Here is a 24,520-nt window from a genome sequence, read left to right as displayed (position 1 = left end):
TTCCTTCCTAATTTACTGCTTGTGTTTTTGCCCCAATGACTTCCATTATAACCAATTTTTTTTTTATTACAAACCATGGCACCATATAATCATGTATTTTTGATTGTTGGTTGTTTTCCTGTTGGGAAGAGGTACAATTTGTCATTTTTACTGTTGATCATCAGTTGGCACCATTAAGCCTTTAGATAGGCCTGTGCAAAAAAATCTTAGTTTCTGGATTTTATATGGAGTATAACAGCAAATTAAAGTGTGTGTTTGTGTGTGAGAGAGTGTGAGAGTGACCTTTAAATTACGCATTTACCTTGATGTGTCTGAGAAAATCAAAATATGCATCTCAGCTATCTGAACTACATGGAGTAAACAAAGACATGCACCATTAAATGTGGTTATAATGGAAGTCAATAAGGCAAAAACAGCCACCAACAGTAAATTAGGGAGAAAAAATTTTAATTTAACTATGCATCAAAGGCAATGTTGTTACTAATCGTTCACATGTCCAAGACTGTGATAAAAGGTAAAAAAAAAATCCATTCCACAATTACTTTTTATACTGAAAATATGTAACTTTGTGGGTTTTTTCCCCACCAAATCAGTGACATCATTTGTGAACTTTGCAATTAAAGAGTTTAAATCCTGTAATTTTTTTTCAAAACATTTAGTAGGTTTGATTAGGACTGAGATAGATTAACAGATGTATTTATCTGATGCATTTTCACAGCAGTTTAATTCAGTAGATGTTTTCATCCCTAACATTACAAAAGGGTAGTAAATTTAAACAGTGCACAAGGGTTAAGTTTAAAATTAGTTCATGTTGTAATATTGCTCAGTTTATTCTGCTATACAGGTATTTATATTTTTCTCTAACATGATTTTTTTGACTTTCAAAGGTAACATTATTATTATTGCACCTAATACACTATAAGCAGTGCAAGTAAAGAGTGAGAAACTGCCACGGCGAGTGACAGACATAAAGACAGCAGTGACGGAGAGAGACAGATAAAAGCGAGGTAGGCATGGAGTCAAAGTGTCTGCGCCTCGCATCGCCTTTCTTTCGTTCCCATATTGGTGAGTTTGTGTGTGAGTATGTATGTGTTGTCTGTCCCCCATCGGGAGGCTGAGACGTGAGTCTGGGTTTGGCTGCGCCACTGAAGCTCAGATGAAAGGCACTCACTGCTCTCTCTTCTCTTTTCTCTCACAGGGCTCCAGGAACCTGATGTCATTTGGAAGCACTTTGATTTAAAGCCTCTGTTCGAGCCTGTGAAGGAGCGTTTTGTTCTGTTTCTGGTATGTAGAGAGCTCCACACTGCAGTGGACGCAACTCTGGACCTGAAGAAAATGAGTTTGGGAAATGGGGCTTACTCTTGTACACACTGGCCTTGTTGCATTCTGGTCTGCACAATGACAGTTAATCTTCATAAAGTGTGAATGGTAACCATGGGTCTGCAAACTGACAATGGCTCTCTGGGATTTCCAGTGCTGATGCTGCATCAGGACCTTAGAAAACATTGGCACTGGATTAGCGGCCAAGCATTTTACAAATTATTGTGCGGGACCGCAATGGCGTTTTAAAGGGAAACCGTGGTATGTGGTGGCGGAAAGCTTAACGACGGCATCCAAAACATATCAGACATTGTGGCTTTTGAAGAGTTCGGTACAACCCCCTATACAGAGCTTCCTAATCAGCCACTTTCCCAGCATTCAACCTCACTTTGGCTTAGTGACAAAACACTGTTGCCCTTCAGATCGCGCAAGTTCTGTTAGCATCTGAACTAACTCTAGTTATTGACATTGTAAATGCCATGAGTGTAAGAGAGGAAGGTCAACAAATTGCTTGCCGTTTAATGAATCATTGGTTGATCCTCTGTACCTGTACCCCATACCACATAATTCCCCGCCCCCAAAACGAAATTTTCAGTCAACAAAAATAGTGCAATGGGCAACGCAGTGGCGCAGTAGGTAGTGCTGTCGCCTCACAGCAAGAAGGTCGCTGGTTCGAGCCTCGGCTGGGTCAGTTGGCGTTTCTGTGTGGAGTTTGCATGTTCTCCCTGTGTTCGCGTGGGTTTCCTCCGGGTGCTCCAGTTTCCCCCACAGTCCAAAGACATGCGGGACAGGTGAATTGGGAAGGCTAAATTGTCCGTAGTGTATGTGTGTGAGTGAGTGAGTGTGTATGGTCGTTTCCCAGAGATGGGTTGCGGCTGGAAGGGCATCTGCAGCGTAAAAACATGCTGGATAAGTTGCCGGTTCATTCCGCTGTGGCGACCCTGGATTAATGGAGGGACTAAGCCGAAAAGAAAATAATGAATGAATGAAAAATAGTGCATAAATACCCTTCTGATAGACATCTAAATGTAGAGTTTGGCTAAAACAAGGCTAAACTTCAGTCAGTGAAGATCTAATAGATGTCTAAGAATAGCCCAAAACTAGACTAGTCGTTGTTGTGTTGGCAGGTGTGTCTCTCTGTGTCTCTCTTAACATCTGTAGGCCTCGCCCTAGTTACGCAGACGACGTGCCCTGGGATTGGCTGGAGTGACCCTTAAAAAGGGACAATGGGTGTGAGACGGGAGATAGAGTTTGGTTGGCGTGTTGTTTTTTCGTTTGGTGTGCTATAAAAGCTATTTTTGTTGCTAAGTGCTACTTTTGATTGTGTTTCCCATGTTGGTGTGTAAATTTTGACTCTTTGTTGTATTACCATCCGTGTTTCCCCCTCCTATTATTTTGTTTTTGTTTTGTTTGTTTGTTTGTTGATATAGTAAATTTTGAATTCTGTTCAAGGTGAGAAGCAGTAGGGGTAGAAGCACACTTTTCGTTTATGTAAATATTATCTCCTGTTTTAGCACATAGTCAGGGAGGTTGGGGTAGAGCTTGTATTTTTATTTCTGTTATTTTGTTAAGTGTAGATAGTTTCATTTGGGTGTTTAGTTAGAGTATCCGCTGCATAAACATGTGCTGGATAAGTTGCCGGTTTATTCTGCTGTGGCGACCCCGGATTAATAAAGAAGCTAAGCCGAAGAGAAAATGAATGAATAAATGTTTAGTTAGAGTATACTTTTTGTTTATTGTTTTTTCTGTGGGTCCTCTCCGAGGTAGTTGTCTTTATGTTTTGGGTGATAAAAAAAGAAAAAAACAAACAAAAAAAAAAAGACAAATAAACGGACCTGACTCCAAGGTTCACAAAAGTGAATTTTATTTGTCTCTGTGTTCTTTTATGTTGCGGCCTTGACCCTAGACCAGGGTCGTAACAGTCATCAAATTGAGCGATTAGACAGACTTTATATGTGTGGTCATTCATTTTTGTTTATATGAATAAAACTAGTCTGGTTTTGGCCTATTCTTAGATGTCTATTAGATTTTCATTGACACGCCAAATTTAGCCTTGTTTTAGCCAAGACGACTATGCTTAGACATCTATTAGTCATCTTTTAAAAACAAAAATGCTTGCTGGGATACTAGCAAACAATTAACGAAATCCTATATAAAATGAGCTAGGTGCACCAAGATCAGAGAACCTATAAGGTGTACAGAAGTTAACATGCACTTGAATCAAATCCTTTCATCAAAGTTGTCCTAAAATATTGAACAACACCTATACTTGTCTTAGAACAATTCTGAAAGACTTTTTTGACCCACTTCAAATGTTGAGGTCCTTATACAGAGGTTCTGTATGACAAAATGCTCTCTAATCTCAGTCCGGGTTTTTATCAGGCATCAAAGGAGCTTGTGAAGCTGTTAACTGGGCACATTGAGATTGCCAAAACCATTGAATTAAAAGTGTCTACAATTTTGACCCACATGAATTTAAATGATGTATATGAACCATATTTCATAATGAGTTCTTACTCGTTTACTCTGTTTTACTAAAAAAACGTTTTGATTGATAGAAAAGATAAACAAAACAGATTTCCCCCCAGCTTTCTTTGCTCATGTTTATTAAGGGCAGCCAGCCACGGCCTAATGGTGAGAGAGTTGGACCTTTGATCCAAAGGTGTGTTCTCTGGTGTCTGCTAAATGTAAGGCTGCCAACAATTTTGACCACAACTGTCTATATAGGAAAAAACTACATTATATGTGGCCTATAAAAAGGGCAGTGCCAAATGTGCTATAATAATTTTCAATGATTTTATGTTATTTAAGACAGCTGAGGTGATTCTGGGCAACTGATTATTCCTAGATTATCAAAATCAGCTGTAAGCGGCAGATCCTGGCATTTCTGGCACCTAAACTCTGGAACAGCCTTCCTTGCACAGTTCAGGAGGAAGACACGCTCATTTTAAATCTAGATTAAAGACACATCTCTTTGCATTGACATACACATAAAACACAAACATATAACATGGAAATACAAAGTAGTAAAAAGATTGTTAGGCTGCATTAATCAGGGCAACTGGAGTCGGTAACATTGTAATTTGACTGGAAATTATGCTCATGTCAGTCTGTCTGTTTCTCCTTATCTCGAGGTTCACATAATTGTTGATCTGGCCCATATTAAGAGCAGATGGCGGTTGTTTACAGATTGATTCCTTCAAAGACCAACAAATCTCTGCCTGGTGACCTACTTGGACCTGTACCTTCTCCACGACTGATGCTCATCCTTCTCAAGCATCTGATTCCAGACTGCAGCTCTTTGCAAGACGTTTGGTCTGAGGAGAACTACTCGCTCTGGCTGATCCTGGTTTCTCTCATTTGTTCTTCACTTCCGTCAATTGATGGAGTTTTGGTTCCTTGCCACTTTGGTTGGGGTTGGTGAACCTGCTCTCCAGTAGATCGGCCTTCATCAGTGACCTTTATATTAAACTGAACAAGAATTAAACTGAACCAAACTTTAACTGTGACATATGCACTAAACTGAAATGAATCAGCTTTAATTGAACTAATTACACCAGAATTCTATCACTACTCTCCTGCCTGCCTGATTTGCTAGAATGTTGCACTGAAATAATAAAATAATGTTATGGCTTGTTATTCTCTTTGCTCCATCGATGTTATCTATGTTGGGCAGCCGTGTTGCATCTGTGCAGCTATGTTGGGCAGTTGTGGCCATTTGGTTAGAGCGCTAGCAACAGCAGGGACTGTAGGTAGTAGAAGTAAATAACCAGTGCCCTCACCACCTACAATACTGTGGCTGAGGTGAATCCCTTGTGTAAGGCATCCCCCAACTAGGTGCGTATTCATGGCTGTGTGTACGCATGCACTTGGATGGGTTAATTGCAGAGGACAAATTCAGAGTATTGGTCAACACACTTGGCTACGTCACAACTTTCACTTTCACTTTTTTTCCCTTTGATATTCATAAGCTTTGACAATCTACATTGTGAAAGTGCCATAAAAATAAAAAAGAATTGTATTGAATTAAAACATGCACAGAAAAAAATAGCAAAACTGAATTGTTGATTACTCCCAAATCATGCAAGTCTATTACCAGGTCTGCTTTGGTGTATGATTTTGGTGTGTAAATTTCCTCCTCACACAACAATTTATTATGACACTTGCTATAATGAAAGCACCCTTCTGTGCCAAAAGTGTGTGTACATGTCTGTGTCCTTAAGATGCTCGTGGGTTATTCAGAAACACAGCACTGCACAGACCGATGAACTTTGCACATCATTCAGAAAGATGGCAAGACTCAACAGATGGTGCCGCCAAAATCAGGATACAAAAAGAGGTAAGAAAAGCACAAAAAGGAGGAGAGAGCGAGAAGGGGAAGACAATAAATAAATAAATAAATAAATAAATAATTAAATAAATAAGTTGATTATTGCTGTTTTGGGTTAAATAAAATAATAGAACTTCTCTCAGTTCCTTACCCCAGTGTTTATCCAGTTGAAGTTGGAACAATAGATTTAGCCATTAGAAAAACATGCCACTTACTGGGGAATAATCCATCTTATATGACATTAAGAAAGTTTCATTATCGTCTGTGTATATGAGATCGTACAACAGTGTTAACCCAATTTACCCAAATTTTGTTCATATACATTTGATTCATGTATAAAGTCTTGTTGGATAGCATCTTAAACATGGATAGCATCTTGAAAAATAGAAAAAAGTAAAATAACCCCCAAATGGTAAACATTGCTGCTGATGGGCTTAATGGGTTTTAATAACTTGTACTGGTTACCATTATTTGTGTGGAGTTATAAATGCATAATTTCAGTTAATTTAATAAACTGTTCAAATTTACTTCTTTATTTTATCTTGCTGAATATACAGCAAGTCTAGTGCTTCTTGCTATTGATTGTTGCTGTATGTGGCAAGAAGAAGAGATAGTTGGGGTATGGTGTCTTGGGACAAAAAAGTTTGTGAACCCTTGTGGAATCATTGAAAATGTAAATCATTTTCTTTTTTAAATCAAAGAGATTGTACGAAATGTGTTATTTTTTATTTAGTATTTTTTATTTAGTACTGTCCATCCATTTTTTCACACAGAGGACAATTAAAGCACTATTGAGACAACTGGACAATTGAGGAACACAACTAATGAAAAAGGTTTAAAAGCTGCTTTAAGGGCAGAGGGGTAAAGACTTTTAAACAGGATGATTTATTTATTTTTTTCTTAATTGCTTTGTTGAATTATCTTTTCCCTATTTAATACTTTGGTTTGGAAATACCAGATGTTTCACGGAACACAAATTAAATACATATTATCTTGAGCTTTAAATTGCTAAAGTTGTTCAACTAAAGTGCTAAAGTTGTTTTGTTCTGGAGTAAGCATTTGAACCTTTTTTAATAGTTGAGTTTGAGTCTCTAAATTCAATTTTCGTCAATGTTAAAAAAACAGGATATGGTTATCTACAGGATATGGAGGATTTTTCTGAAGAATAGAAGCAGTTTAACTGTTCAGATTCAGAACAAACAACTAAATCATGAAAAACCATCACAAAGCAAACAAAAAAAAGTTGTAATTGATCCAGGTAACCATATCCAGTGTTTACTCATTTTTTGCAGGGGTATATTTTAATAATTTTAGCATTTTTTTTTCATCTTGCGAACTACTGTATGTAAATATTATTTATTCATTCATTTTCCTTTGGCAGAGTCCCTTTATTCATCAGGGGTCGCCACAGCGGAATGAACCACCAACTTATCTAGCATACAGTATGTTTTACGCAGCAGATGCCCTTCCAGCTGCAACCCAGTTATTTATTCATGCAATTTATACACCTATAGTGCATGTCTTTGGACTGTGGGGGAAACCGGAGCACCCGGAGGAAACCCACGTGAACATGGGCAGAACATGCAAACTCCAAACAGAAATGCCAACTGACAAAGCCGGGACTCGAACCAGCTACATTCTTGATGTGAGGCGACAGTGCTAACCACTGAGCCACCGTGTCACCTCCGTAAATATCTTATATCTAAAATATCGTACTTAGGACAGAACTAATTATCAAAATAACATGCATTTTATATGAACTCTCTTTTTTTGTCACAACTTATTTGACAGATTTCTTAAGGGATTCACAAACTAAAGCTGCAAATGTGAGGCAAAAGGTTCCACTGTACAAAATAGAAGTCATATTTTGAGGAGAAAAACCTGAGTGGCTTAAATACTGATAATCAATAATGATTAGAAAACATCATTACAGCCAATTACACTGATCTCTAACCCTCTCGTTGCACATGTAAAACTCCACTAAAAGTGAAATGATATTTTTGCTTCCAGGGATGTTTGTGAAGTTGACGAAGGACTAAACTCTCTGGAATGTGAAATTCAGTTTTTTGGGAAACATGTTTAGACGTATTCATATTTGCCTACAGCAATTTACTGGACAACTCATACCACAGAAATTGTTTTCATTCAATTCAAGAACAAAAAGTAAACACCAACACTCGTCATTTGTGCTGCGGAGTAATGTTTTAAACTCTGTTCCTAATAATTTGGACAACTTTTTTGTTGACAATTTTATGGTTATTTTTAGTTTTTTTAGTTATGCACAGAGTTCTGTTACATCTAATGTGGTTAAATGTTCATACTTTAATTTTATGTGTGTTAGTTACCAGGATGGTGTTAGTATGTGAATGACACTGAGCACCTTTATATTAGTATGGTCATGTTTTTGTCTGTATAACAAAGTTGAGTTGTGTCGATGTTAGTACTTCAAAATATTGGTTTATGACAAAAAAGTACACTCTCAGAAATAAAGGTACAGGAAATTGGGGCAGTACATTTTCAAAAGATACATATTTGTACCTGAAAGGTCCATAATGGTACCTCAAAGGTATACTTTTTAGGTACATTTGGGTACTAATATGCACCTTTAAGTTACCACTATGAACTACTTGGGTACAAATATGCATCTTTTAAAAAGGTACTGCCCCAGTGACCTTTATTCCTGAGAGTGTATGATAATTTATTGTAAAATTGTGAAGTTTATTTTACATTCCTACTGTGTTTTAAATGGTTAAATTCTGGCAAACACAGCTGCCGTTGTTTTACTTTAAATTTTACGAATTTTTTTATATACAGTACAAGTCATATACATTACAACTAATAATCATATAGAGTACAACTAACAGTTACTGTACATCACTGCCCGAGGTAACGAGCGCGGCGTCGGATCTAGAAGCAGACATGATAACCGTGCTTTCCCGGGCTGCTTCAGCCGTGGGCCTGGAGATGGTTTATCCACCAGCCCCAAGGCCGGACCGACTAGGCCTTCTAGCCTCCCGTCCCTTTCTTCCCGGAAGTGCACAGTAGGCTCATGCAGTCTTGGAGGGCAGCTTTCTCTGCCCGATCTGCGTGCGCCTCCGCCCTCACCACACTTGATGGTGGAGCAGCCAGGGGGTACGAGTCGATTCCCCAGATTTAGAGTGCCATTGCGGGCCCGCGTGGTGCCTCTTCCTTGTGAAGTCAGCCTCGTCTCCCGTCCAAGGCATGTTGGTTATCTGCCTCCCTCGGAGCCAGAGCCCACACAGTCGCAGGCCAGGTTGCTTCCATCCTGCACGCTAGGGCCACCTACCAGCGCTACCAAGTGCAGGCGCTGGCCCAGCTGCACGAGGGTGGTTCTGACACAGGCTTGTTACGAGCCCCGCACCGCAACCGACTGAGCTCTACGGACTACAAGTTCGCTGCGTATGCCCTGGGAAGGACGATTGCCACATTAGTGGTCCAGGAATGCCACCTCTCGCTAAACCTGGAGAAAAGATTTGCGCGAAGTTGCCAAAAATCGCTTTTTTAACTCGCCCATATCCCAGGCTGGCCTGTTCGGTGACACCGTCGGTGGATTCACCCAGGAAATCACGGCGGTGCTGTCGGATGCAATGGGCTGAGTCATCTATTGGCGAGGACGTAAGACCGATCCCCCCCTCTGAACCATTCACATCCACTGCTCCTCGCAGAGAGCGCCCATGTACGAGAGCTGCTCCGCCCCCGCCTGCGCCTCTGGCCAAGCGGCAGCACCGAGCACCTCGAAGGCAACCAGCACACCCCGCCCCTAGAATATGGACCGCGAACCGCCCCTGAAACGGGAGCATTTTTTCCTTCCCCAGATGTGACAGCCTGAACACTGCCAGTCTGGGACGTTATGCCTTCCAGCTCACAGGATCGGTGCACTTTGCCAGTGATTCGTATGGTGTGGGAGGACTGTCTCCTTTCTCTTACACTTCCAGCCCCTCCTCTGGAGCCTGAGTGCGAGGTGAGAGTCTCTCTCCTCCTGCTCTTCCGCAGGACCCCAGCGTTCCCGGGATCAGCCCTCTCACTCCGCGCTGCCCTACTGCTGGTACGTCAGCAATCGTAGTGATGAAGCCATTAGCAGGGGCTCTGCCTGCCTTTCAAAAAAGATCCTAAATCTGCGCATTTTGAACTGCTGTCTTCACAAGCTATCTTTAAGAATGCTAACGCAGAAGTGCATCCTCCGGTGCGTTCTTCCTCGGGATTGGTCTGCCGCAATAGACCTGAAGGACACGTATTTAATGTCTCCATACTTCCATGCCATTGTCAGTTTCTGTGGTCTGCATTTGAAGGTCGAGTCTGGCAGTACAAGTCCTCCCCTTCGGGCTATCTTTGTCTCCATGGGTTTTCACCAAGCTCGTGGAGGGTGCCCTAGTGCCCCTTTGGCCCGCGGGCATCCGCACACTGAATTATCTTGACTGGCCGATTTAGCGCTCACAGGATCAATTGATAACGCACAGAGACAGGGTGCTTCAGCACCTCGACCTATTGGGGCTTCAGGTCAACCGAGAAAAGAGCAAGCTTGCCCCCGTGCAGAGCATCTCTTTTCTCAGGTTGGAGCTGGAGTCGATCACCATGATGGTACGCCTCCCCCGAGAGCGCATCAAGCTGATGCTAACCTGTCTGAGAGAGTTTGACAGAAAAACTATGGTCCCACTGATATTATTTCAGAGGCTCTTGGAGCATATGGCATCCGCAGCCGCTGACTCACCGCTCGGGTGCTCCATGTGAGACCTCTTCAGCATTGGCTTAACGATCCGGTCCCAAGACGCGCATGGCACGTGAGCGCACACCGGGTGACTGTCACTCCGCTGTGTCGCCGCGCCCTCAGCCTCTAGACAGACCCTGCGTTTCTACAGGCCTGTGTGCCTCTAGAACCAGTGTCCAGGCATGTCATCGTTTTGACGGATGCTTCCAGTTAAGTTGGGGGGCCATGTGGCAACCTGGTTGCATTAGCATTTTAATCGCCTGGAGCTGTTGGCAGTGTATCTCGAGCTGAGCCGATTTTTTGGATGGGAGGTATCCGCCTTCGCCGCATGTCTCAGCTCGCTCGCCGTCTGCTCCCCTGGAGTCAATCGCTGCATTCCATTTTTCCCCACCGAGCTCAACCATGCAGCTGATGCGCTCTCACGGCAGTTTCGCCTGGGAAAATGGAGACTCCACCCCCAACTGTCCAGCTATTATGGGCTGCGCCTTTCTCTCTAACACAGAAATACGTGCGCTCTCTCGCTTGAGTTCCCCACTTGGCGAACCCTGCAGAGTTCCATTGGCTACACAGCTGACCCCGGGGCATGCGTAATACACATTTCTCCAGTGAGCCTATTCGCACAGATACTATGTTAAGTCAGGGAGGATGAGGAACAGGTCTACGTATTGAACCTCTCTGGCTCAATCGGAACTGTGTTTTAGCTCTCTCCTCATGATGGCCTCTCCTCGGCACATTCCCTGGAAGAAGCTTTTTCTTTGGGAAAGCACCGTTTGGCCCCCGCGTCCAGATCTATGCCTCACGTATGGTCAATAGATGGAGCGCGGAGGTGACCTACCGATTAGGTGGTTAACACTGTCACTCTGGCTAGAGCACCCTCTACGAGGCATGCCTACACCCTGAAGTGGAGTCTATTCACTGTGTGGTATACTTTTTTCCCCAAGAAGGACCCCGAAGATGCCAGATCAGTGTGATGCTATCCTCCTTCAATTGGCTGGTGTTAAGGCTGTCCCCTCCGCACTGAGGGGTTGGCGCTACGATAATCCCTGCTCTGAGGACAAGGCGATGGCGGCGCGCTGGGAAAGCATCACCTCATCATCCAGTTCCCAGAGGCGCGAGACGTGGATATTAATTCTACCCTGTCCCCCTTTCATACCCACTTGGAGATCTTATTTAGGAGAGGTCTGCTCGATCACTCGACTCAGTATCTTTAAGATTTCTGTCCAGGTAGACAGCTCTGCTGGTCGCGTTGGTATCGGTCAAATGGTTGGGTATCTGAAGGCATTTTCGATCCGAGAAATATGCCAGCCTTTTGGCCGGCCCACTCTTACATTTTTCCTGAGACCTAGGTGCACTAGGTTCCTACAGCGTTCTTTTTAGACTACATAGCGAACCTGCAAGCGCTGCCCAATGAGGAGGCAGATCCAGCCCCTTTATTGCTGTGTGCTGTTTGCGCTTTGTGTATTATACGGACCATACTCAGAGCTTTTAGATCCTCTGAGCAGCTGTTTGTCTGTTACGGTGATCGGCAGAAGGGAAGTGCCGTATCCAAACAGAGGTTGGAACAAATCCACTGAACAATGGATGCCATCTCTCTCGCTTATCTGAGCCAGTGCGAGCCGTGTCCCCCAGGAGTGAGAGCGCACTCCATTCAGAGCGTGCATCCTTTTGGGCGTTAGCACGTGGCGCCTCTCTAACAGACATTATAGAGCTATGGGCTGGGCGACACCTAATACATTGTGAGATTTTTTAATCTTGAGGGGAGCCAATTTCCTCACGTGTGCTGGGAAACCCCGGTGAATAAGGACATTAGGTTAGGTATTGTAAAACGCTTGCTGCGCCTTTCTTTCTAACACAGAGATACGTGCACTTTCTCGCTTTGTCAATTGAGTTCCCCACTTGGCGAACCCTGCAGAGATTCCTCCGAGGCCCCCAGCATCTAACTCCATATGTGTACTCCCCCTCCTCAGGGCTAGTCCATATGTATTCTTCTTGCCACCAGGTCTCCCCACATGGGCTGCAGGTGGCAGGTGGTCCTTCCGGGACTGCGCGCTTTCCAAACGTACTGTCGTATTAAAATTCCTAGAAATTATCTAGATGAATTACAACTACCCAAAAAATATATCTAGATCTGTAAAACTTCTGTTGAAGTGTGATAAGTAATGATTTGCCCCTTAGCTGTTGAGCGTGAAAGACTCTTCAGCTAGAAAAGGATGCCTCAGCTTGGCACGCGCTGGGCTTTTATTCCAAATTGATTTTAAGTAGCGACAGCTGTGCATGCTGACGCTGCCAACTTATTCCCATTTCATTGGCCCGTTCATATACTCTTTCAGATGATTGGATTCTAACAAAATCCCTAAAGTGAAAGTTTTCACATAGCACATAGCAGAACGAAGGTTACTTTAGTAACCGGAGCGATACTGCTCCTTCAACAGACATTTAACTGACTATAAGAAACTTTGCAAGTACATGTCAACTTACACTAACCCTAACCTAATTTATAATAATTCTCAATAATTTAAGAGAATTAGTTGGCATGTAGATGCAATGTAACTTAAATTCAACAAACAGACCATCCAAATAAAGTGTGACCTTAAGTAAAAGTACAGAAAAAAGTACAGAAATAAAAAAGGTAATTTCATTTATTTTTACTAAATTCATTTTTAGCTTTCATAAAAAGTTGTACACACACACACACACACACACGCACACACACGCACACACAAACACAAACACACACACACACACACACACACACACACACACACACACACAAACACGCAAAACAATGGCTTCTCCATGGATGTAAACACAGTTTTAGCGGGCCCCCCTTGAAACATGCAGTTTTACAACCAAAGAACAGACTCTGCATAAATTAAAGATAATCCTTGGTAAATTATGCTAATGTATTCGCATGGTCTCTGTGTGCGTAACATGGGTAGTATATTACTAGTTTTAGGACCCTATTTTTGTATTAAGATCAACCCCAACCAAAACCTCCATTTTTAAACTATGCAGTCACTGAAAAATACAAAGTTAAATTTTTCTGATAATTTTTACTCCATTTTTTTTTTTTTGGACGCCAATCTTGGTTTGTTTGATCAGTGTTTGTTTAAACAGTCTTGTGCCTAATGAGTTGTGCTTCTTATTATACACAGCCAAGATTCTTCAGTGATAAGCTTCTAAAGAGTTTTGGCCTGCTGTCACAAGCCATGGTGCTTGAACATACTGGAAATAGCATATTTAGCACTTTTATTGTCATTCAAAAATAGGCAAATAACCACGTTTATGCCAAGAAATGAATATGTATGAATACAACAGAGCCATCTGTGTCTTAAATGATCATAAATATAATTTCTGACAAGTAAAAAGCTCACTGTAAAAAATGCTGAGATCCACACAATCAATTTGTGTTGGGACAACATGACAGATGCTTACTGTATTAGTTTTTATAAAATTAAGTGGTTTGAACATAAAACATCTAAGTTGTCCCTCTAAAAACTCAAGAATTGTGTTGTTGCAGCTCATTTAAAATAAGTAGTTTGAACAAACAACAATGTCATTATTGGAGTGTAGGAAACATTATTTTACAACATAATAATAAGGTTACAATCATTCTGTACAGTTTACTCACCCTACACTAGTTTCTGCTGGTCAACGTCATGACTCACTGCTTTTGAATCAAATGTTCTGATCTTACCAACAAAACAAGGCTGATCCCTGAGGGGTGCATAATATATGTTATTCAAGCAGTTACACCTTTAACCAATGCTCTTTATCAAAAACAAATATGCACCAGATCTTTTGAAATCACATAATCGTGCTTCCTATAATCTCTTTGCTTTGGATATGCCTTAAAATGCTGTGCAAGAGTATTTCTTTGAGGAACGTTTTCAAACCAGGGCAGGAATACGTGTATCCCAGGGGGTAAACTAGCATAAAAGGGTGTAAATATGCATATAATATCCTGTTTTCAGGGTCAGCGGTGATGATTAACTTCTGTTTCACTCAACAACTACTCAATCCCTCAAGTCAAGAGAGTATGGATACTTCCAAAAACCATTCATTCATTTGCCCTTTAATTTTGTAAAAAAAAAAAAAAGAATAAAGAGAAACAAAAAATGGGGTGAGAAAAAGGGGAAAAGCCTGTTTCAGTCCATTACAAAAATTTTTAGGTATATGAATGAATGAATAGTGTTTGCCATAGATAGATAGATAGATAGATAGATAGATAGATAGATAGATAGATAGATAGATAGATAGATTCTTAAAACAAAGGGTTGATGTCCTTGATCTGTAATTAAAAAGTAATTATTAAGTGATAAAATGGAAAGGGACTAAGCTGAAAAGAAAATGAATGAATTAAGTGATAAAATGGGTAAAATATGCACTTTGAATTGTATCATGATTTACAAAAATAAATAAATACATAAAATATAATATTAATTGAATAATAATAAATAACAACAACAAATCAATACACCAAATCAATACAAAATGTAATTAAATAAAATAATACTAATAAATAGAGTGAGTTGTGTAATTAATGTTTTTGTACATTTAAATAATGTAAATGTATGATGATATTTTTTTTCAAAATCACTGCTTTATTGTATATGATCAAATAAATACAGTCAACAATCAATACTAGTATTCTGGGTTCTGTTAATTTAGTTTAAAAAAGTAATAATTGATAGGTAATTTAATTAGGCTGTATTGAACATTAAAATTGCCCTTTTTATTTAATAACAGAAAAGCGAACATTACTACTGTTTTTGTGCCCACCGCATTCAAAATCAGTTGAATATGAGGAATGCGGATTGAAAGTTGCAGCGTATTTTCAATCACTGATGGCATTGGAAAACCCATAAGGGTCTTAAATCAAAATGATTACAGAACCCTTCGAGTCAAAAGGGAAAACTCAAAGTCTGGTCATTTAATGGTGTTCCAGACCTGCTTTCATTTATATCTAATTTCATTCATGGAGGTTAATCAAATCTACTGTCCAAATTTTTGTCTGAAATGTAAGTTATTTAAGAAATGGGCCACAATGGAGCACCTGCTGTAAAATCACAATTTTTCTAAGTTAACCATTAGATTTTTTTAGATGGTGTTGATATCAAAGATTGAAAATACATTTCTTAGAAATTTGATGCATTATCCTGCAACTTTTAGACACAAGTACTTTTGGAATAACCAATTTGAGAATATCAATTGGAAATTGATCTGGACTTACAAAGTTAAAGTATATCCAACCAACCAGTTTCTCAATAAAGTATAAAGTTGATATTTCTGAATCTTGTGTTTTTTGCAGAATGGATGCTGAGACTGTTATGCATTTGTTTTTCATTGTATGAATGTTAAAAAATTCTGGCTTGATGTTTAATGTCTATTTAATATACTGTGGTCAAAGCATTAATATAAAGAAAAGAGATGGCATATTTTACGTAGATAAAGATATAGATAAGAATATCCTGTTTATGTTAAATCTTTTGATAATATTAGGCAAGTTTCATATACACAGGTCTAAATAGTTGGAGAGGAAGCCTAACGTCTTCCGTTTAAAGTCTGATTAAAAATTTTATTTTAAAACTCTTAAAGGACTTTCAAGTCATAAAGCAACTTTGAATATACTCCAAAAACTAAAGTCCTTTTCTCTATGGTAATTGTTATGTATATCCGCTCTTGTTCTTTATTTGCTTTTTTTCTCTCCTTTTTTTCTTTTGGTTATTTTGCTTACAGATTTTATGCTAAAATGTGAATATCCTATTGTAAGATTTGTTATGCATTTGATTTGAAATGTTCAGCAAATACAATAAAAATATGTATAATATGTATAAAAATATTGTTTTTAATATCCAAACGTACATCAAACATTAGCCTTTGGGTGTAATTATTTATTAAAAGGAATGACTGATTACAGTCTTATTTACATATGTGGACCTTCATAGCCTAATACGTTATACAGGGTCTCGTCAAAAGTGTTACCAAACTTTTTTGTGTGTGTGGTGGTCTGTGGGCGGCGCGCGCTCTTCCAGCCGAACTCACTGTACGCGAAGCGATGCGTTTCATCCGGACGCGCTCACATCCATGCAGCGGAGAACGGAGTGGATCTGACCGATGAAGGGGGCATCTCCTCCCGTTACCCAACCAATGTGATACCCTCCGGCACTCCGGGAGAGGAGTTCCTCTGTCGTCGCGCTCGTTTTTACCTCGTTTACTCTTCTCAGAAGCATTTCTCCTTATTTTGAGAATAATGGAAGCGCTTGCGTCGAGATGCGCACTCTTTCTTGCGCAGATCGCACTCTTCAGTAACACGGGTATGTAAAGCATCAATGATTTCTGTGTTACTTGATAGTGTTTTAATAAATCACTCGTTTGAGGGATTGCGAATTGTTAGTTTGTGTATAATGAAAGTGCGTATAATGTGCTGAGTGTTTGTTCACCAAACATTTCGATTGAACTTGACGTTCAAACTTTAATGGTTTATTTCTTTTAGCTTACCGTCTTGACAAAGCTGTTATTTTAAAATTAGGACGTTTTGGCAATTAAGTTATTGTTTTTTATTTCCTACTGAATTGTATCATCATACAATTACTGAATGAGAGCAAATGCATCATAATTACAGCTTCATAGTTAATAACCTAATCAAGTGTTGTAATTTATTAAAATTATAAACTTTTGTATGACTGCTGTTTTTTGTTTTTGTGATGTTGAAGTCACAACTAGCTACTAAGTTCATGTATGGTTTTTATGTCTCTGAATGTAATCACATTTGAACTAAATCAAGCTTAAACTCAAAATTGTAGAGTATTTTGCAACGATGAACATCTTTCTCATGTTTGGTTTAAAAAGTACTGTGGAAGATTGTGTAGCTGATTTCATTCTGGTGACTGGTGAATGTGTGTGTAGGAGTCAACATCAGTGTTCCAGAGAAAGCTGTTGTATTTTTACGAATCTGCCATTTTATTGGTTGTAATTTGCCAAGTTACTACCACCACTAATAACAACCATCAATGTAAAAACATACACACTGGTGAAATTAATTACTAAACTTTAGCGTGAATTTGTCAACAATTTGTAAACCTCATTCACCCAGCCCAATAGGTGTCAGTAAAGTCCAAATCTATTGACACTACTGAGACTTAAAATTTGATATTGTACATTTTCTTATTATTGTAAACTATTTAAATAATATATAGAGAGAAAATGGGCTGTATAAAAATGTGGCTATGGCTGTTTTTAGGGCTTTACAAACAACTTATTTCCACCTTTGAAGAGCACTTCTAGAAGGGGAGGCCATTTTAGAGTGTAATCCAAAACTTGCAGCAATTGAAATATAAAATATCATGACTTAAGAAGTTTGTAATACTGCCATGTCTGCTACTACTATTACAAATTATTTATTTGTATTTGCAACAACTGACTGCTATTTGCCAATGTTTTGTTTGTAGTAATGCCCTACAACCTTTAAAGAACTTGTTTCAAGGGCTCTGCTCTTCGAAGGGATCATGGTATAAGGATGCTAACTTCCAACTAATGCTTCCAACGCTAACTTGAAATTCATTTTATTGTCTACTAATTTAGATTTTAGCACACAACTTGGTTCTAAGTTAACATATGCCAACATTGAACAAATCGCCTCTATGCACAGTTCAGTAGAAAGTGACAAATGCGTATACAAACCCAGAATCCTAGGCTCATTATTTTGTCTGCTTCTGTTCTGAAGTGCCAAGAAGGCGACTGATATGGCTGGATTAATCTTTTGGATGCCGCCTGAGACAAAGCCCCTAAAAGCTAGCCAAAGCCATTTTACTTAGGCCATGGAAAAGCCCTTTTGTAAGTCAGCTAGTGAACCGGGATAGCAAGTTGGTACCTGCTGAAAAAAGGGCTCAGCTGCTCCCTCGTCCGTATATTTTTCTCCTTTTTAGTGTGGTGCTCTAAATGATGCCATGATGAAATGTGTGGCACAAAGGAAGGGCTGAACCTTTAGGATGCAAGCTAGTGAATGAAATTTCTCTCTCTCACCATCTGTCTTCCCAAGTGCTGTACTAGAGCTAACAAGTTTTTTTTCTTCTACACTTTTTTGGCACTGCTCTGTTTTTCCACTGAAAAAGTCCCTGTGTTGTTTGTCGGGTCTTGGGTTTGTGACAGATGGTAGTTGTGGACTGTAAAGCTGTCAGCTCGGGGTTCATGCGTCCCCTCCCCTGCCACATGCCTCATGTGTGTCCACCTGTGAGGGACGTGTGGCAGTGTGTGTCCCTACATGCTCCAATTAGTGTCCAAGCAGAACAACATTTTGGGCTTGGAGGTGAAATGTGTCACTTTTCAATGTTAAAATACACCATGCTCTCCATGAGCGAACCAGGATATGCAGCGGGAAGAAAAGAAACTCATCGGGATTTAATTGGATTGTGAAATATTGTTGTTGGATACTAAAATAAAGATGCAAGTCTAATTTGCAAATAGCATATAGCCAATTGACTACAGTATTCAATAGATGGGCCTTAGTGATGTCAGCGGTAAAGATAGTTGTTTTGTTTCACTCTTCTACTCTGTATTTGCACCATTTCAAATGGACTTCTAGTCTAATGTTCATTCATAATTTCGGTGACTGTCTGCATGTTCATCACACCAATAATTGGTGACTGTTTTATGACAGTGATATAATCAGTTGGTTCAATACAAATTTATTTAGGAACAAAATAAATGGTTAAAACAGTCACAAACATTATTGCTGTGCTAATATATTAAAGAATGAAACAAGTGAATCTATTTATGAGTTTGACAGAGAATGATTTACTCAACTGATTTATTCAAAAACACTGAATCTGATTTTAGCTGATATTCAGTGATATCTGAAACCAACAGTCCGTTTTTAATAAAAATCTTTAAAATAATATGAAATCACAGAATTTTGAAAGATGAAAGTACTTCGAGCTGGGATCGAACCAGTGACTCTCTGCATGGGAGTTGGTTTCTCTAAGAAGGAGGCTAAAGACCATAGCACCTAGCATCTGTTGCTAGAGCACATTTTCGAGTTCAGAGCAGTGAAGTTTATCTGCACAGCACTTTACTAGCTGACTTCTCTTACACTCACTCCCCTAAACCTCACTCATATCGAACCGGTGACTCTGCATTTGGGAGTCAGTTGCAATAACAAGAAGGCTAAAGTCGCTAGAGTACTCGGGTTCAGAAAAGTGAGGTTTACCTGCACAGCACTACTAGAAGGCTTCTGTTACACGCACCTCCCTAAACCTCACTTTCATCCGGGTCATGACACCAATGGAACCCTGCCGGTCCTATACCACTAAACTCACTCCGAGTTAGGATTAAACCAGTCGCTCTTCGCATTTCTACTTTTCAGTTGCTCTAACAAGGAGACTAAATACCATGGCTCCAAGAGTACATTTTCGGGTTCAGAGGAGTGAGGTTTACCTGCACAGCACTTTACTAGCTGGCCTCTGTTACACTCACCCCCCTAAACCTCACTCCCATCTGGGTAATGACACCAATGTACCCCTGCCGGTCCTACACCTCCCAACTTGCTCCGAGCTGGGATCGAACTGGTGACTAGAAAACCCACAAATGAATATGTGGAGATCATGCAAACTCCACACAGAAATGACACCTGGTTCAGCCGAAACTCAAACCAGCGACCTTCTTGTTGTGAGGTGACAATGCCAACCACTAAGCCATCATGCCACCCCAGTGCATTTCTATGCTAAAAAAAGTGATGTCATAGAATAATTCTCTGATTTATTCAGAAACTGTCTAAAGAATAAAACAAATGATAATTTTAATGTGTGAGTCACAAAGAATCATTCACTCATTTGATTCATATAAAACCCTAATTTATGTCATGTGACTGATTCACAATTCAGAATAGCATACTAACAGCCAGTGCTTGAAGTCATTCACTCAACCAACTTGTTCAAGAACACCGATTTATTAAGAAACAACCCAAGTGATAAGTGATTTATTGAATCATTTAACTACACTGAAAAAAATTATTCAAAGATGATTCATTGGATTTACTACATTTTTTTACGTGAAGTGGTTGTAAACAATTTATTTGGGCTGAATTTAAACAAACAACTTAAGTTGAACATTATTAAATTTAATTTGTTTGTTTAAATTCAACGCAAATAAATAGTTTGCAACAGTTTTGCATGCAACACTTTTTTCAGTGTATTAAAAAAAACTAATTCAATCATTGGCATCATTTGAGAATAACTATCCACATTTTGTCTAAAATGCAGATCAGAACTAACCTGTTACGTAACCTATTAAGCAATCGACACATTCGCTTCTTTACAAATATCCCCCTTGAACTGATGCAGTCCTTTTCTTAAAAATATCCGTTGATGACCAGCTCTTTTTTTGGTTTGTGTTCTTTCTTCTTTTTGCTCTCTGGTGGGGTACTTGGGCCAGCTTGGCATCAAGACCCCCTGTCCGAATCAGCATGTGAAAATGGGAGCAGCTCTCCCCTCCACGGCAGTGGGGGCATTTGATGAACAGATTATTCGGTATTAGGCTCAAGCACATTCACTCAGGCATGTGGAGGGAAATCACTGAGCCTCCGAGTCCTGTCTTTTCTGTCTTTCCTAAGACAGTGGAGGTGCAGAGGCTGAATGGACTGGGGCGGTGGATGGGATAGTTTTAAAGGAGGGGTGGGAAGGGGGGTCTCCAATAGCAAGCCAAATCTCTGCAGTGTCCTGCCCATGGCCTTGAGCCAGTTCCTCTTAGTGAATTATGCTGTCAGCTGCTCGATTTGTTTTGTGCCTGGCTGGCAAGAGGCGGCCGGTGCTCGTGGACATGCAACAACGTAGGGTGTCTGGACTGAGAGGGGGGGTCTTATTGTATGTGGCATGTGAGTGTGACATTCTGGAGGGCCCCTGATTTGTCCCAGTGGTGGTGCTCCCATGTCACAAAGGATAGATGAGCGAGTCAGGGGACTTTTGTGTGTCTTTGTGGGAGAGATGGCTTAACTTGAACCGAGTGTCAGAGGCTTTCCTCTTTGCACTCTTTTATTGCAAACACCTATCGAGCGCACTGCTGACTGAATTTACAGAGTTATAGAGGGATAGTTTGTCCAAAACCCAAAATGAATTGACTCATTTTGATGTTCTTCCAAACCTGCATTACTTTCTTTTATGTAGAAACCAGCCTGATCTCAAGAGAAAATAAAATAGTTTTCAATAGTTTTACCCCAGTCTTATGAAATGTAGCAATTTCATGTATTGTTACGATTTAATTTGTACAAAAACATTTGATCGTTAAGAGAAAACCCCACCGCTAACCCTAAACCTCATTGGATGATGAGAAAATTATACTAAATGTGTGAATGAGATTGTATAAGTGAATACAAATTAGCTACTGAATCAAAAAGTAGCAAATTGCCCTGAGATTGCCTTGGAATTTTACATATTGGTGGAAAGTGGCTAATTTGTGTGAATTCATATGATTTCATTTGTATCAAAATATTAAGGTTATGTGCTTTAACCACACCCTTAAACTTAGCCCTTATTGGGAAATGATGATTGATTATATAGCGAATTTGGCGTGCTGTCCCAGGAGAGAGCCCTGAGCTCATAAGATCCTTGAGCCCGGGCTCCCTCCCGTTTGTAGGGCGAGAGGGGAGTTTGAGCTCAGGTAGGTCTCAAGAACTATGTTAGGAGCTGATGGCAGATTATAATTGCTATGTAGAGACATACTGCTGGTTAAGAGTTTGTCTATAGTGTTAATTTAGATTGATCAATTCACTTATGAAACATTTTTTTATATGTGGGAGGAAACCGGAGAACCTGGGGGAAACCCACGCGATCACGGGAAGAACATGTAAACTCCAAACAGAAACGACAGCTGGCCTGTCAAGGATTTGAACCAGTGACGTTCTTGCTGCAGTTCAAACAGAGCATCAGAATGGGGAAGAAAGGTGATTTAAGGGACTTTGAAAATGACACGGTTGTTGGTGCCAGACAGACTGGACTAAGTATTTCATAAACTGCCGATCTACTGGAGTTTAGGGTTCACAGAGAATGTAAAAGAGCAAAAAAGAGCGAATATCCAGTGAGCGGCAGTTCTCTGGGTGCAAATGCCTTGTTAATGCCAGAGGTCAGAGGAGAATGGCCAGACTGGTTCCAGCTGATAGAAAGGCAACAGTAACTCAAATAACCACTCGTTACAACTGAGGTATACAGAAGAGCTCTCTGAACGCACAACACATCAAACCTTGATGTGGATGGGCTACAGCAGCAGAAGACCACACCAGGTGCCACTCCTGTCAGCTAAGAACAGGAAACTGAGGCTACTATTCACACAGGCTCACTAAAATTGGACAATAGAAGATTGGAAAAACGTTACCTGCTCTGATAAGTCAGATTTGGTTGGTAGGGTCAGAATTTGGTGTCAACAACATGAAAGCATGGATCCATTCTGCCTTGTATCACTGGTTCAGGCTGGTGGTGGTGGTGATGTAATGGTGTGGGGAATTTTTTGGCTACTTCCAGCAGCATAATGCGTCATGCCATAAAGTGTGAGTCATCTCAAGACTGGTTTCTTGAACATGACAATGAGTTCACTGTACTCAAATGGCCTCCACACTCACCAGATCTGAATCCAATAGAGCACCTTTGGAATGTGGCGGAATGGAAGATTCGCATCATGGATGTGTAGCCGACAAAACTGCAGCAACTGTGTGATTCTATCATGTCAATATGGAGCAAAATCTCTGAGGAATATTTCCAGTATCTTGTTGAATCTATGCCATGAAGGATTAAGGCAGTTCTGAATGCAAAAGGGGGTTCAACCCGGTACTAGTAAGGTGTACCTAATAAATTGGCCAATGAATGTGAAGCTGCTTTGACACAATCTACATTGTATAAGCGCTATACAAATAAAGGTGAATTGAATTGAATTGAATGTAGAGTCTTGGAGGGGGCGGGACATGTAAGAGACTAGAAAGCATTTGATTGGTCAGAATATTTGATGAGAAACTGAACATTTAGGCAGAAGTGACAATCTGCATGGTTTGGATGTTTATATTTTTTAAACGTGAATTTTATCACTGGTTCGGTGCACACTAGCCTTATTGATATCTTTAAAACTAACAATGATACTAACATCTAAAAAGCTTTATTTTGATTACACTGGGACTTCAAGTCTATCTATTGAAAATCTGTCTCTCCCTCTCATTCTCTCGGGAATCTCAGCATCTTCATCTCGGTGCATAAAGATTGACAGGCTCTGCTGGGGCCCCAATGGCTCTCTGCCGGTTGGGTCAGTATCCCTGACTTGCCACTTAATTAATGACAGCAGACTAGGGTTTGCTGTCATGCTACTGAAAGAGCTGCTACAGTCTGCCATTGGAGAAAACAAGAGCAGGTCTGTTGAGTGTTAGCTTAAGATGCTTTGAGATCCCTTCCTGTTCTTTTCCAGGCTAGAGGTGTGTGGTCTAGATCTCTGCTCTCTTTCAATGGACCTGGGGAAGGACACTGAATACAAATCAATGTAAAGTTTGGACACTATGATATTGTTGCTTAGTCTCTGGGGTCATTGTGAGCACCCAAAGAGAGGACAATCAAAGCAGCTTGCGTTTTCTACTTAAGCCACTTATGTTCTAAAGTAGTTCTGATGCTGTTTGTACAGAATGGAAGCCAGTCGAAGATGAATAATTGATAGAATGTATACGACTACAAAAGGTTGCATCGCTTACTATCCTGAGGGCACTGGTTACACTATACCCCATGTGGTATCTTCTGACAAAGCTGAAAACACTCCAGTCAGGTCTTATCTGTCTGTCTGTCTGTCTGTCTGTCTGTTCATTCGTCCATCCATCCATTCATCCGTCTGTCTTGTTCCATCAATCCAACCATCTATTAGTCTCTCCATCTCTTTCTTTCCATCTCTCTTTCTGTCCATTCATCCATCTATGACCATCCATCCAACCATCCATATGTCCGTCTCATTCCATCCATCCATCTTTCCATTAGTTTCTACATTAATTTCTCCATCTCTCTTCTATCTCTCTGTAAATCCATCCATCCATCCATTAATCCATCAATCTATGACCGTCTATCCATCTGTCTGTCCATCTCATTCTCTCCATCCATCCATTAGTCTGTCTCTCCATTAATCTCTCCATC

At 40.3% G+C, this 24,520-nt stretch overlaps 1 pseudogene; it reads left to right on the top strand.

Moving 5' to 3' along the window:
- The first annotated feature begins 16,433 nt into the window (after positions 1–16,433).
- The window catches only part of LOC130219907 (receptor-type tyrosine-protein phosphatase zeta-like), an 87,045-nt pseudogene continuing 78,958 nt past the window's right edge, over positions 16,434–24,520 (top strand).

The sequence above is a fragment of the Danio aesculapii genome, chromosome 25 (assembly GCF_903798145.1).
Source record: "Danio aesculapii chromosome 25, fDanAes4.1, whole genome shotgun sequence".
In the NCBI taxonomy this organism is placed as follows: Eukaryota; Metazoa; Chordata; class Actinopteri; order Cypriniformes; family Danionidae; genus Danio; species Danio aesculapii.
This window is presented reverse-complemented; position numbering and strand designations above follow the sequence as displayed.